The sequence below is a fragment of the Hirundo rustica genome, chromosome 20, assembly GCF_015227805.2.
Source record: "Hirundo rustica isolate bHirRus1 chromosome 20, bHirRus1.pri.v3, whole genome shotgun sequence".
Taxonomy (NCBI): domain Eukaryota; kingdom Metazoa; phylum Chordata; class Aves; order Passeriformes; family Hirundinidae; genus Hirundo; species Hirundo rustica.
The window spans coordinates 9,906,332-9,920,106 of record NC_053469.1 but is presented as its reverse complement, the minus strand read 5'-3'; the positions used below and the strand labels follow the sequence as shown (position 1 = coordinate 9,920,106).

Here is a 13,775-nt window from a genome sequence, read left to right as displayed (position 1 = left end):
GCAGGAGAGAAAAGAGACTGGAAATCAGCTCCCTCCAGAGGCAGGGAGAGCGGTGCAGGGCAGCAGGAGCGGAGCAGCACGGGCAGCCCTGCGCCCCGTGCCGCTGCAGAGGAAACCGAGGGTGGAAATTGCTCTTTGCCATATGCAAACATTAATGAGGCACCAGAGCATGAACTGGTGAGAACAAGAGCCTTTGGGCTGGGTAGGGCTGAGAGGAAGAGCTCAGGGAAGCTCCAGAGCGGCATCCTCGTCCTGATCCTCATTTAACAGCAGGATGAATTTGGGGATAAACTCCTGAGCAGCATCCTCGTCCTGCTCCTCCCTTAACAGCAGAATGAATTTGGGGATAAACTCCAGAGCAGCATCCTCGTCCTGCTCCTCATTTAACAGCAGGATGAATTTGGGGATAAACTCCCGAGCAGCATCCTCGTCCTGCTCCTCATTTAACAGCAGGATGAATTTGGGGATAAACTCCCGAGCAGCATCCTTGTCCTGCTCCTCCCCTAACAGCAGGATGAATTTGGGGATAAACTCCCGAGCAGCATCCTTGTCCTGCTCCTCATTTAACAGCAGGATGAATTTGGGGATAAACTCCCGAGCAGCATCCTCGTCCTGCTCCTCCCTTAACAGCAGGATGAATTTGGGGATAAACTCCAGAGCAGCATCCTTGTCCTGCTCCTCCCTTAACAGCAGGATGAATTTGGGGATAAACTCCAGAGCAGCATCCTTGTCCTGCTCCTCCCTTAACAGCAGGATGAATTTGGGGATGAAGCTCCAGAGCAGCATCCTCATCCTGCTCCTCATTTAACAGCAGGATGAATTTGGGGATGAAGCTCCAGCTCCGGTCACACACTGTCTGTTAGCAACACGCAGCAAGGAACGAATTAAGAGAAATGATGGGAAGTCATCCCAGATGAGCTCAGCTCCTCTTGTGACCTTCCCTGCACACATCTTTTGTTCCTCTTGGACAGGTTTTCTTTGGGCCAAATCTCACTCACTTAAGGAACTTTCTGACCAAGTTGTCTCAGCAGCTGTCTCCCAGCCCTTCAGCTGCTTATCTCCCATGCTAAAAATTAAGCATTATAACATCTGCTGCCTGCTGGGATTTTGCACGTTTCACTTTATAAAGGGTCCAGAAATGCCCAAGGCTGGATCATCTCCTTAAGTGGCCAGATGGGAAGAGGAAAAATAAATAAATAAAAGCACAACTTTAGGACAGACTGCAAAGAAAGGAAGAAGTCGTTCACTAAGGGGCACAAAAAAAAGACCTTTTCTTTCCCTCTGGAGTTTCCTTCCAGAAGGGCAGGTCCCCAATAACTGTTTTTTCCCAGAAAGGTTGGAGAGAACCTGCAGCTTTGTGACTCCAGAGACATAACACAGCCAGAAGGGGAAATGCTCTTTAGTCACACCATTTAAATCACTGTTTGCATTGGATGGGAATTCATTCATGTCTCATCCAAAATCCTCTAAAGTGGTAAATAAACCAAGCTCCCACATCACCTCCTGGGAAAGAGGGCTCTGGTTCAGTCCTTTGCCCCTACGAGGAGACTTCCATGAAAGAGAGTTTCTTATGTCTGGACATCCCCACACTTATTCCTACAGGTTTAAACACTGAAAATTCCTTCTCAGGCTTCCTGAGCACAGTCAGAATGAACAGAGGTTTGGGATTCAGGGAAATGAAGCAATGGGGCCTCCCCTTGCCCCCAGATCCTGGGTGACAGTGATGCTCTGAGCATCCCTGGAGTGTCACAGTGAGGTTTTCCCATCCTGCATGTCCCAGTCTCTCCCAGTCCCACACCAGCAGGTCACCAGGCAGGACCACTATGACACCCACTCTTCCCTAGGGAGCCATTCCCACTTTCAGAGGGGAGGATGAGCACCCGTTTGCTGGGATGGAATCCAGGCTGGCATTTCCCCGCCCAGCACTTGTGGTCAGAAGAGAACGAAGCAGGCACTCAGCAGAGCCCCAAAGCCATGGGGGCAGCTGTGAGGAGCCCACCCTGACGCCGTCACTGCTGCACGCTCCCATCCCTGACAAGCTCCTGTGACTCCCCTGGAGCGAGGCTGAAAGCAATTCCAAGGACATCTCGTGTCCCCTGGCTGTGACAGACACAGAGCTCACCTAGCCCTGCCCTGAGCCCCTCGCTGATTCAATTACAGCCCATCTCCGTGATTGAATTTAGCACACAGCCTTGCTCAGCTGCTGACAGCAAAGTGCCCCTCTGCTCCCTCCTGCTCCCCCTCAGCTGCTGCAGGCTCCCTGACCTCGGCCACCAGGAACATCACAGCCAGGAGAGAAGATTTCCCCCTGCTCCAGAACTCAGGGAAAGGCAACCACCCCAAAGCGTGTCCCAGGTATTGTGGGCAAGGCTGAGGGAGGACATGAACAGCCAAAATTCCATTTATCCAACATGTACATATTTTATTATCACTTTATTCCTCCACAGTGACATTTAACCTCTCCAATGTCCATTTCCCAAGGAAGGAGCTCTGGTTTTCCCTCTTCCACTAACCTGCTCTCCCAAAACCTTTCACCTGGACTGGGGAAAGCCCAACCCACAGGGGCCGAGCACCCGCAGCTGCCTCCAAACCCAGGCAAAGTCCTTTGGGATGCAGCCAGGTGAAGGGCTGGGTGTTGTTTGGGATAAACCTCGGGGCACGTGTCCCTGGAGCCTGGCCCGTGCTGGGCACCGATCTGCCCACCCAGGGGAGCCTGGGGAGAGGGCTCAGGGAGCTGTGCCCGCACACGCTGCCCCACCAGCTGGGAACGGCCTCCCCGTTATTGTTTTCCTTCAGGGAGGCTGCTGCTGGGCCTGCCAATATTTACAGAGAGAAAACAGGGTTTAATCTCACGGTGCTGGGAAAGGAGGATGCAGATGGCGTGAAGGGGGCGTTTGCCACCAGATAAAGGCAGCGACCGAAGCGGCTGCCAGTGGCTTTCTGCCCGCCTTCCCCCCGTGACAAACATGTTATTGCAGGTGCTGTGTGCTGGGCCCAGGAGCCACTGGGGAGCCCAGGGCTCCAGGGCAGTGCCAGCACGAGACCCCCCACACTGCCCAAAGGAGAGCAGCAAAACACAGGAGAATGAGCAGAGAAAGAGCCAAGCTAGCCAACACCAGCCCCAGACAGGCCCTGCTACGGCCAAGGATTATCTGCAGGAAAAGTTCCTTCTGCCCCAGAGGAACAGCTGCCCCAGGCTGAGACCCAGCCCCAGGGCAGCCAGGTGAGGGGTCTGGCCTTGCAGACACCACACAAGGAGGGCCTGTGGGCTCTGTAGCCCGTAAATCGTGTCAGGAGCTCCCAGAGAATGACAGCCTCACTGGAGGAGCCCCCAGAGCCTCCCCAGCGAGCCCTGCCTGCAGACAGCTCCTCTGTGCAGGGCCCAGCACACACAGGGGGCTCTGTGTGACACTGCAGAGCTGAGGAATGAGCCAGAGTCAGTGTGCCACCTCTGTGCCCAGCAGCGCCCAGGGCTGTTCTCCCACCGCTGTCTCCCCTGGCTGTGCAGGGGACACATTCCCGGGCGGGAGGGAGGGGTCATGTCATGGAATCCCAGAGCACTTGGGGGTGAAGGGACCTTAAAATTCATCTCATCCCACCCCTGCCATGGTCAGGGACACCTCCCACTGTCCCAGAATACTCCAAGCCCCTTCCAGCCTGGCCTGGGACACTGCAGGGATCCAGGGGCAGCCACAGCTGCTGTGGGCAATCTCCTCCCACAGATGCAGGGATGCACCTCTGCTCCCTCCCCGGGCTCCTCTCTGCACAGGGTTGATGTCAGGGTGGTTTGGGGACAAGGCTCCCAGCCCAGGCCAGCCCTGCCAGCCCCTGGCCTCCAAGGCTCCGGGTGTTGGGCCACGGCCAAAGCCAGCAGAGATCCCAGAGGGGAAGTTCCTCGGAAACTGCTGCAGACTACAATAGCTCCAAATCACAGAGCAAACCTTCCCGAGGAGAAACAGCCAGCCCTGGGAATATCCTGTGCACCAAACACGGGCAACTGCTGCCTGCTGACTTCATACCCCCAACCAAGCGCTGGTGAGAACGTTCTGTCTGCTCCTGTGCTGGGGGAGTGGGGGGGACCACGGCTCCTCTGTGGCTTTTGGACTGCTGGGCAGACTGGAAATGCCCATAAAACAAACCCTGGCAGTAACAGCAGGGCCCCTGCTAGAGCTGGGATGCCCAAAAGGTGCCAGGAGTGCTGCAGGAGAGGATGTGCACAGAGATAACACTGGCAGGACACAGCAATCCCTGTGGCTCTGCTGTGGGTCTCGTTTTTGGGAGCACTGATGGTGGCACGGCCTGGGGGATGCCCAGAGGATGTGGATGCCACGTCCCTGGAAGTGTTCAAGGCCAGGTTGGACAGGGCCCTGAACAACCTGATCTAGGGAGCGGCATCCTGGCCACGGCAGGGGCAGAACGAGGTGAGCATTAAGGTCCCTTCCAACCCACACCAGTCTGTTATTCCATGATTTCTGCTAAACCCCCAGGAGGAAAATCAGCCTGAAGAACCTTTTCCACCCACTGTGGAGCAGCCAGTGAGGACACAGGGATGTTTTCCCAGGCCAGGCAGTTGTCCTTAAGCGGCTCATCAGGTAAAAGCCCTCACAGAAATCCCTAAGAGGAGCCAGGCATGGAACTCCCACTGCAAACACCACTCTGGCAGAGAGCAGGGCCAGCACCTTCCTGCTCTGCAAACATCCTTTCCTCTCAGGGAAGAGGAAAACAGCTCAGAGCTGAGTGGCCCCAGCAACACCAAGCTTACTCACCCGCTGCCAGCACAGCCCCAGAGCTTTCCCAGAGCTTTCCCAGAGCTTTCCCAGAGCTTTCCATGCCTCTTCCCTGGCACAGCCCCATGGACAGAGCTCCAGTCTATGCAAACAGCCCCAGAGGCCTCTGAAATCATCACCCCGTACTGCCTGGGCCTTTTCAAAATCTCTCTAGCACTGTAACTGCACCATATCAACTCTTCTTTTTGCCAACATCTGGGAAATGTGACCCCAAAATTAAAGTTGGGGGGAAAAAAACCCACATTTTTTGGTTATCTCAACACTCAGGTTCAGGCTGAGCTGCGTAAAATGCACAAATCCAGGAGAGCAGAGTGTCCCTGTTTATCTGTTCCTCCAGCTGGGACAAGAGCACTCCCTGCACTGCCTGAAGAGCCCAGAACTGGGAGCTGGCAGTGCCCAGGAGCTGCCCTGTGCTCAGGCTCTGGGTCTTGCCAGCCTGGAGCTTCTGCTGCTGGTGTCACTCAACACCTGAGCCAGGGAAACCCCCTGGGCAGAGGAGGTGAATCCAGGGTGTGTCTGCACAGAGCAGCAGCCTGGCACCAGCCCCAGAGCCACTGCCACGGGCGCTCCAGCTCCAGGGACATGCCAGGAGGCGGCTTGGACCAGGGGACATTTCTGCAGCTGCAGTTTGGGGCTGCCATGGGGATGCTGGCTTGGGCAGTTCAGGAAGGCCTCAGCACCTGGGGCAGTGTGCCCACGGGTTCGTGTCACAGCAGCCTGCAGAGGGGCCTGGCCAAGGGCTGGCACTGCTCTAACGCTGTCCCACTGCACCTGCAGCTTGGGCTGCTCAGCACCACCCAGGGAAACGCAGGGCTGGCACCTGATGGCCTTTGGAGGGAGGAAAATGGAAAGTTCAGTTCAGGAAGGAGTTAAACTGCTGCTGTGAGAGTGACATGGCAGAGGGACTCAGTGTCCAGCTCTGTGTGACTCAAGGCTCGGGGAACCTCTCCGGCATCCCAGAAATGAGCCGTGGAGGAAACAAAGGAAATGTCAGAGAGCAGGAAAGGATTTTTCATCTGGTAACATCTCCTGTCCACCAGCAGCAGAATGGCTGGAGCAAAGGGAGTCCCTCCTTCCACTGAACAGGAGTAGGAACAGAGCAAGGAAGGCAGAGGTACACAATTCTGTTCTCTCAGAATATTCATGTCACAGAACTGGCGAGAGCAAGGAGCCTCCAGACTGTCTCTACCTCAAGTCCTGGGGCTGATCCCAGCCCCTGCAGCCTTGCCTGCAGTGCCTTCTCCCCTACAGCCCAGAGAATCCTTCCCCCTGTGCAGGACAAGCCCATCACACAAATCACACCCACAATCTGACCAGCACCACCTCTTGTCCCGTTGTGAATGAGAGGAAATTGAGACACAATTCCAACGGAGCACACAGCCCATCTCCCAGGCAAAGGCTCATCTCCACTCCCTTCTCACTAAACAAATTCCTCTCACCTGTCACTTGGTCACAAAGCTTTGATGTCACCCCCTGCCCAGCACTTTTGCCCTCTTCCCTCTCACCAAACCATCTGCCAAGACAGTGCCCAAAATGCTCCTTGCAAATTCTCCTGATGACGTGTCCAGAATAGCCAACTCAGAAATTACCCGGGTGTACAAAATCTGCCAGGGTGTCCCTGAGACCTGTCCTCTGTGCCATCAGTAAATTGCTTTTCCCAGCATTCAGATTTGCTGTTTGGAGACAGAACCTGGGCTCTCCCTGACTCCTCCCTTTGGGACAGTGCCACATCCCAAAGGGCATTCAATGAGCAGCGCTGGCTCCCAGCAGGAGCAGGGAACACGCTGGGAAATGAATGTCCCCGTGGAATGAGCTGGGACATGGATGGAGTGAAGCACTTCACACAGGCCACAGCAGTGCTGTGATTTGTTCAGAGCTTTCCCTTGGCAGCAGCCGAGGGTGGGAACAGGAGCAGGGGCCACAGGGAACCCTCTGGTGCAGGGATGTGTCCACACAGAGCCAGGCTGCCCAGAGCAGCTGTGCCTGCCCCAGCCCTGCGAGCGGCCAAGGCCCTGGGCTAGTGACTAGCATCCCTGGCCATGGCAGGGCTGGGACGAGACAATCTCTAAAGTCCCTTCCCACCCAAACCAGTCTGGGATTCTGGGATGGGGGGGACAGTGGCATTTCTCTGGCACTTGTCCAGAGGCTCTCCCTGCAGGCAGGAGGGCATGTCCAAGGCAAGGCCAGCTCAGGCACAGATTCATAGCATCAATTTGCTCAGCCCTAGACAAATGCTCACCACAGCAGCACGAGGAGCTGCTACGGGAAGGATTTTCTGTTGGAGAAGTTTCCCAAGACAAACTCCAGTGTCTGCAGATGAAAAAAACTTCCAGAGGAAAAAAAAAAAAAGATCAAATTTGCCAGTGCTTTTCAAAGGAAAAACTTACTGAGCTGTTTGGTTTTAAGTTGATTTGGTCTGAATATGTTGGGTTCGAATCAAACACTTGTAACAATGCATTAAACCCCTGACCTGCAGTTTCCTCTCAGCAGGACATTTCCGGAGCAGGGAAGGGTGTGAATAGAGCCCTGGAGCACACTCACAGCTCCACATGGCTCCCTGTGAGGCTGCCCATTCCCAGCAGGCAGCAAACGTTTCCTTCTGACAGCTTTGACACATCCCAGCAGGTATGTGTGTCCTGCAGGGGATGGGGGAAACGCGGACAAACTCCCACACCCCAAATCCTGTGGGGTGCAGAAATGTGGGTCCACACTGAATCCCAGAATCCCTGACTGGTTTGGGTTGGAACTGACCTTAAAGCTCATCCCATTCTACCTCTGCCATGGGCAGGGCACCTCCCACTGTCCCAGGCTGCGCCAAGCTGCATCCAACACTTGGGCACTGCCAGGGATCCAGGGGCAGGCGCAGCTGCTCTGGGCACCCTGTGCCAGCTCCACCTATTGCAGAGCTCAAATCAGCCAGCAGCTGTCACAGGCAGGGGCTGTTCAACTTCAAACTGTGCTCTTTGCATTTAAAACCCTGAAAGGAAAGATGCCCAGGCCAGGTCTCCATGCACTGGCAGGACTTTTTAACATATCAGCTGGCAAACAGAAAAATTAGAGGAGCTGTAACGGCTATAAACTAAAACACAAGGAGTTCCACCCAGCAGGAGGAAGAACTTTTCTCCATGAGGATGGCAGAGCCCTGGAACAGCTGCCCAGGGATGGTGTGGTGTCCCTCTCTGGAGACATCCCAAACCCACCTGGACACATCCCTGCGTCACCTGCTCCGCGTGACCCTGCCTTGGCAACCCCAGCTGTTCTGGGATTCAGTGATTCCAGGTACACACAGCATTCCTGAGATCAAAAGGTACCACCCTCACTTCCAAAATCCTGGCTCGTGTCTGTGCTGGGACGGGCACAGCTGTGCCTCAGCCACCAGAAGGAACAGAACCCCCAAAGGGGGCAGCTCAGTGCACAACCTCCCTCCGTTTCCCGCATTCTTTCCAATCCCGTTCTACACTCAATCTTCCCGGGTTGCCAAGTGCCCCTCCAGAAGTGGGTCCAGCTGCGCTCAGGACCTGCAAACCCTGCAATTCACACTCGGAGAGCTGTGAAACAAACACCCTTCGTGCTGGAAGCCACACCAGGCTCTGCAGCTCCTGCTGGCTCTGCCTGCAAACAACCAAACTGCCCAGGGTTTAAACTCTCTGCACTGATTTATTACACACAATTAGACAGGATGACCAGCAGCAGCTTTTTTGGGACGCTTCCTGAAGATTGGAATTTTCTCTCTTGCTTATAATAAATTAAGCAACTCACAGGTATTAGAACATACTTTCGTTTTCTAGCGTGTCAGATCCAAATGCAAATTCCTGACCTTATGGGTCAGAACATTACTCAGAAAGCCTCCAGATGAGCAATAGCAGGAGGCTGCAGCTCAAGGCTCCAGCAGAGAGCTCTTCCTGCAGCAAAGGCAGTGTCAGCCCGGCCCCGTGGGCTCCTCTCAGCCCTCAGCAGCGCTAAACACATTACTGCTCGTTGCAGATGATTTGTGGGCAAGAAACAGCAGCTCGAGAGCTTCCTCCGACCTCGCAGCCCCGTCACAGCAGCACAAGGGATGTGTCTGCCCGGCCACGGCGACAGGAGCCCAGCTGAGAGCGGCCACAAACCCCCTGAGCCACCAGCAACCCCCGGGGCGGACCAGCAGGGAGAGCTGAGCCCGGCCAGGGCTCTGGGCACACACAGAGCTGCTGCCAGGGCAGGGATGGAGCAGGTCAGGATGGGGAGACGCCCCTCAGGGTGACATGGGGCCAAAAAGCCGTGACAGCTCACACATCCTGCCTACATCCATCCTCATCCTTTCCAGCTGCCACCAGCAGCCACGGGGTGGGCAGAGACAGTTCTGATCCCCCTTCACCCCAATTCCCAGCAGCCTGAACATTTCCCCAGGATCAGAGCCAGCCCCTCTCCAGGGCAATCCATGTCCCCAGGGCACAGCCAGCCCCTCTCCAGGGCAATCCATGTCCCCAGGGCACAGCCAGCCCCTCTCCAGAGCAATCCATTTCCCCAGGGCACAGCCAGCCCCTCTCCAGGGTAATCCATGTCCCCAGAGCACAGCCAGCCCCTCTCCAGGGCAATCCATGTCCCCAGGGCACAGCCAGCTCCTCTCCAGAGCAATCCATGTCCCCAGAGCACAGCCAGCCCCTCTCCAGGGCAATCCATGTCCCCAGAGCACAGCCAGCCCCTCTCCAGGGCAATCCATGTCCCCAGGGCACAGCCAGCCCCTCTCCAGGGCAATCCATGTCCCCAGGGCACAGCCAGCCCCTCTCCAGGGCAATCCATGTCCCCAGAGCACAGCCAGCCCCTCTCCAGAGCAATCCATGTCCCCAGAGCACAGCCAGCCCCTCTCCAGGGCAATCCATGTCCCCAGAGCACAGCCAGCCCCTCTCCAGAGCAATCCATGTCCCCAGGGCACAGCCAGCCCCTCTCCAGGGCAATCCATGTCCCCAGGGCACAGCCAGCCCCTCTCCAGAGCAATCCATGTCCCCAGGGCACAGCCAGCCCCTCTCCAGGGCAATCCATGTCCCCAGAGCACAGCCAGCCCCTCTCCACAGCAATCCATGTCCCTAGAGCACAGCCAGCCCCTCTCCAGGACAATCCATGTCCCCAGAGCACAGCCAGCCCCTCTCCAGGACAATCCATGTCCCTAGAGCACAGCCAGCCCCTCTCCACAGCAATCCATGTCCCCAGAGCACAGCCAGCCCCTCTCCAGAGCAATCCATGTCCCTAGAGCACAGCCAGCCCCTCTCCACAGCAATCCATGTCCCCAGAGCACAGCCAGCCCCTCTCCAGAGCAATCCATGTCCCCAGGGCACAGCCAGCCCCTCTCCAGAGCAATCCATGTCCCCAGAGCACAGCCAGCCCCTCTCCAGGGCAATCCATGTCCCCAAAGCACAGCCAGCCCCTCTCTAGAGCAATCCATGTCCCCAAAGCACAGCCAGCCCCTCTCCAGGGCAATCCATGTCCCCAGAGCACAGCCAGCCCCTCTCCAGAGCAATCCATGTCCCCAGAGCACAGCCAGCCCCTCTCCAGGGCAATCCATGTCCCCAGAGCACAGCCAGCCCCTCTCCAGAGCAATCCATGTCCCCAGGGCACAGCCAGCCCCTCTCCAGGGCAATCCATGTCCCCAGGGCACAGCCAGCCCCTCTCCAGAGCAATCCATGTCCCCAGGGCACAGCCAGCCCCTCTCCAGGGCAATCCATGTCCCCAGAGCACAGCCAGCCCCTCTCCACAGCAATCCATGTCCCTAGAGCACAGCCAGCCCCTCTCCAGGACAATCCATGTCCCCAGAGCACAGCCAGCCCCTCTCCAGGACAATCCATGTCCCTAGAGCACAGCCAGCCCCTCTCCACAGCAATCCATGTCCCCAGAGCACAGCCAGCCCCTCTCCAGAGCAATCCATGTCCCTAGAGCACAGCCAGCCCCTCTCCACAGCAATCCATGTCCCCAGAGCACAGCCAGCCCCTCTCCAGAGCAATCCATGTCCCCAGGGCACAGCCAGCCCCTCTCCAGAGCAATCCATGTCCCCAGAGCACAGCCAGCCCCTCTCCAGGGCAATCCATGTCCCCAAAGCACAGCCAGCCCCTCTCTAGAGCAATCCATGTCCCCAAAGCACAGCCAGCCCCTCTCCAGGGCAATCCATGTCCCCAGAGCACAGCCAGCCCCTCTCCAGGGCAATCCATGTCCCCAGAGCACAGCCAGCCCCTCTCCAGGGCAATCCATGTCCCCAGAGCACAGCCAGCCCCTCTCCAGGGCAATCCATGTCCCCAGAGCACAGCCAGCCCCTCTCCAGGGCAATCCATGTCCCCAGAGCACAGCCAGCCCCTCTCCAGGGCAATCCATGTCCCCAGAGCACAGCCAGCCCCTCTCCAGGGCAATCCATGTCCCCAGGGTCAGAGCCAGCCCCTCTCCAGAGCAATCCATGTCCCCAGGGCACAGCCAGCCCCTCTCCAGGGCAATCCATGTCCCTAGAGCACAGCCAGCCCCTCTCCAGTGCAATCCATGTCCCTAGAGCACAGCCAGCCCCTCTCCAGAGCAATCCATGTCCCCAGGATCAGAGCCAGCCCCTCTCCAGGGCAATCCATGTCCCCAGGGCACAGCCAGCCCCTCTCCAGAGCAATCCATGTCCCCAGGATCAGAGCCAGCCCCTCTCCAGGGCAATCCATGTCCCTAGAGCACAGCCAGCCCCTCTCCAGGGCAATCCATGTCCCTAGAGCACAGCCAGCCCCTCTCCAGAGCAATCCATGTCCCCAGGGCACAGCCAGCCCCTCTCCAGGGCAATCCATGTCCCCAGAGCACAGCCAGCCCCTCTCCAGTGCAATCCATGTCCCCAGAGCACAGCCAGCTCCTCTCCAGTGCAATCCATGTCCCCAGAGCACAGCCCCGTGTGTGCTGCAAGTGCCATTTCCCTGGGTCCAGCCCCCACCTTACTCTGAGAGCAGGACCTCTGCAAAATCAGCTTGTCACACAAACCCTCCCTCCCACCAGGCCAGAGAGGCACCCAAACCCTCCCCACTGTCCCCCTGCAGTGTTTCTGTGAGCAGCCAGCCCACCTCTGAGGGGACCATCCCCTCCCAGCCTCCTGGTGACGCCCCCACAACCCCGTAAGCGAACATTTGCTCCCAAAATGTGAATGCAGAGAAGAAAAGAAAGCCAACCTGAAGGAAACGCTCTTCTTGGCTTCCCTGCAGGAATCAGACGCTGGAACGCTCCCAGGCTGGCTCCCAGAACATCCCATCCTTTCAGAAGAGCCCACCCCTGCACCTGGGGCCGAGGTGAGCCACACAACCCCTGTGCTGCATAGCTGGGAGCTTCCTGCTCTCCTGCTCCAGCCCCTGCAGCCCGGTCACCCCCTCCACGTGGCTCCTGGGGACGTCACCTGCAGGTCACAGCTTCCCAGAAGAGCAGTCTGTTGGGAGAGCCCCATCCTGGTCTGGCTCACTGCTGACTCAGACACATCCCGCACTCTGTTCCCCTTTCAAACCCAAATTTCCCACTGCTGGAGAGCCCCCTGGCACCCACAGCTGGAAGGTTACTGTCCCCTTCCCCTCTGGCTCAGGACAGGCCACCAGCCGTGGGGCTGGAGGGAGGGGGGGGCACGGGGCACGTCCTGCCCGGCAAGATGCTGTCCCTGAGCCAGGGGCTGCCCCAATTTCCCCTCAGAGCCCGGCTGGCCAGCGCAGGGCGTGAACACCCACTCCTGGGGTCCAGCATGTGGCAGAGCTGCTGGTCCTCATGGGCTGGGAAGTCCCACTCCACTTGTGACCTGGCCCAAAATACCCCAGGAGGGCAGGAGGAAGCACGAGGGTTTGCAGAATCCCACGGCGTGGCCAGCCCAGAAGTCCTGAAGTCTGTGGAAAAGCAAAAGTCTCACATTGCTCCTGCCACAAGGGATGCCAGGGATCTCCATCACCAGAGCTCCCACAGGCCCCTCAGAAGAAAGGCCAGCACTTCACTACAGCCTGACAAAGACACCTCTTCACCTGTCAAGACCTCAGGAAACACAGCCAGCTCTCTTTTGGTCACTTCTACTTAGGGGCACTAAAGCTCCTAAACCAAATATCAGGCTCTGAGTGCATTTTTCCAAGTGCCTGGGAAAACGCTGGAGAGCCTCATCCAAACACCCAGCACAGCGTGGCTGAGTCACAGCCCAGGATTAGCTGTCACCAGCCCAGGGTGACATTGCCCTGGGACACGCACCGAGCAAACCCTCAGGGCTCAGCTCCTGCCCAGCCACCCCCGGAAGGAGCAGAGGAGACAGGGGAGGAACAGGAGGGAAGGAACAAGAGAGGAGTGGAGGATTCTGCAGTGAGTCGTGCCCTGGCCCAGCTCCAGCCACTCAAGGTGAACAACTTCCACGCTGAGCATTTGCACCCAACTTGCACAATGGTTCATTCTTCCACAGTGCTGCTGAGCAATGTTTGCCTTTCTCCTCTGTGCCCTGGGGAGCTTTCCCAGACCCACCTCTCCACCTCAGAAAATACAAGGCCTTGAAAGCAGGAACACAGTAAAGCCACTGGAAAAGGAAAAAAAAAAACCCCACAGCCTTCAGTGATGAGGGAGGCGCAGTGCAAACCAATTTTGCAGAGTCCTTTACACAACAAAAGGGATTGTCTGGGTGACCCCAAATCTGCTCAGAGCACTCAGCTGCATGTGGGTTTAGAGCTATCATCCTGTCTTTCACTCTGGGCTTCCTTATTTTATTTGAGGGCTGCAAACCTGGATGTTTGAAGACAAGAAAAGCAAGGTGCCTAAAAATAAGGACAAAACATTTGGCAAAGAAATCTGCCCCCGGGGGATAGAATCCTAAGAGAAAGCAAAAGTGAGATGTTTCAAGGAAGATCCACAGGGAGAAGGTGAAAAGAAACCTGTCCTAGTGCTTCCCAAGCTCCTTTTAGCAGCTTCTTATTCATATATTCTACAGCCATTATGTTTCTTTTCCAGGCTTCCGGCAAATTCATTTAAAGGGAAGTTAAAATCAGTTTTTTT

General features: G+C 56.9%; 1 protein-coding gene across 3 annotated transcripts in view; it reads right to left on the bottom strand.

Moving 5' to 3' along the window:
* The window catches only part of RGS3 (regulator of G protein signaling 3), an 80,052-nt gene that overhangs the window by 27,205 nt on the left and 39,072 nt on the right, over positions 1-13,775 (bottom strand). The window lies entirely within an intron of this gene.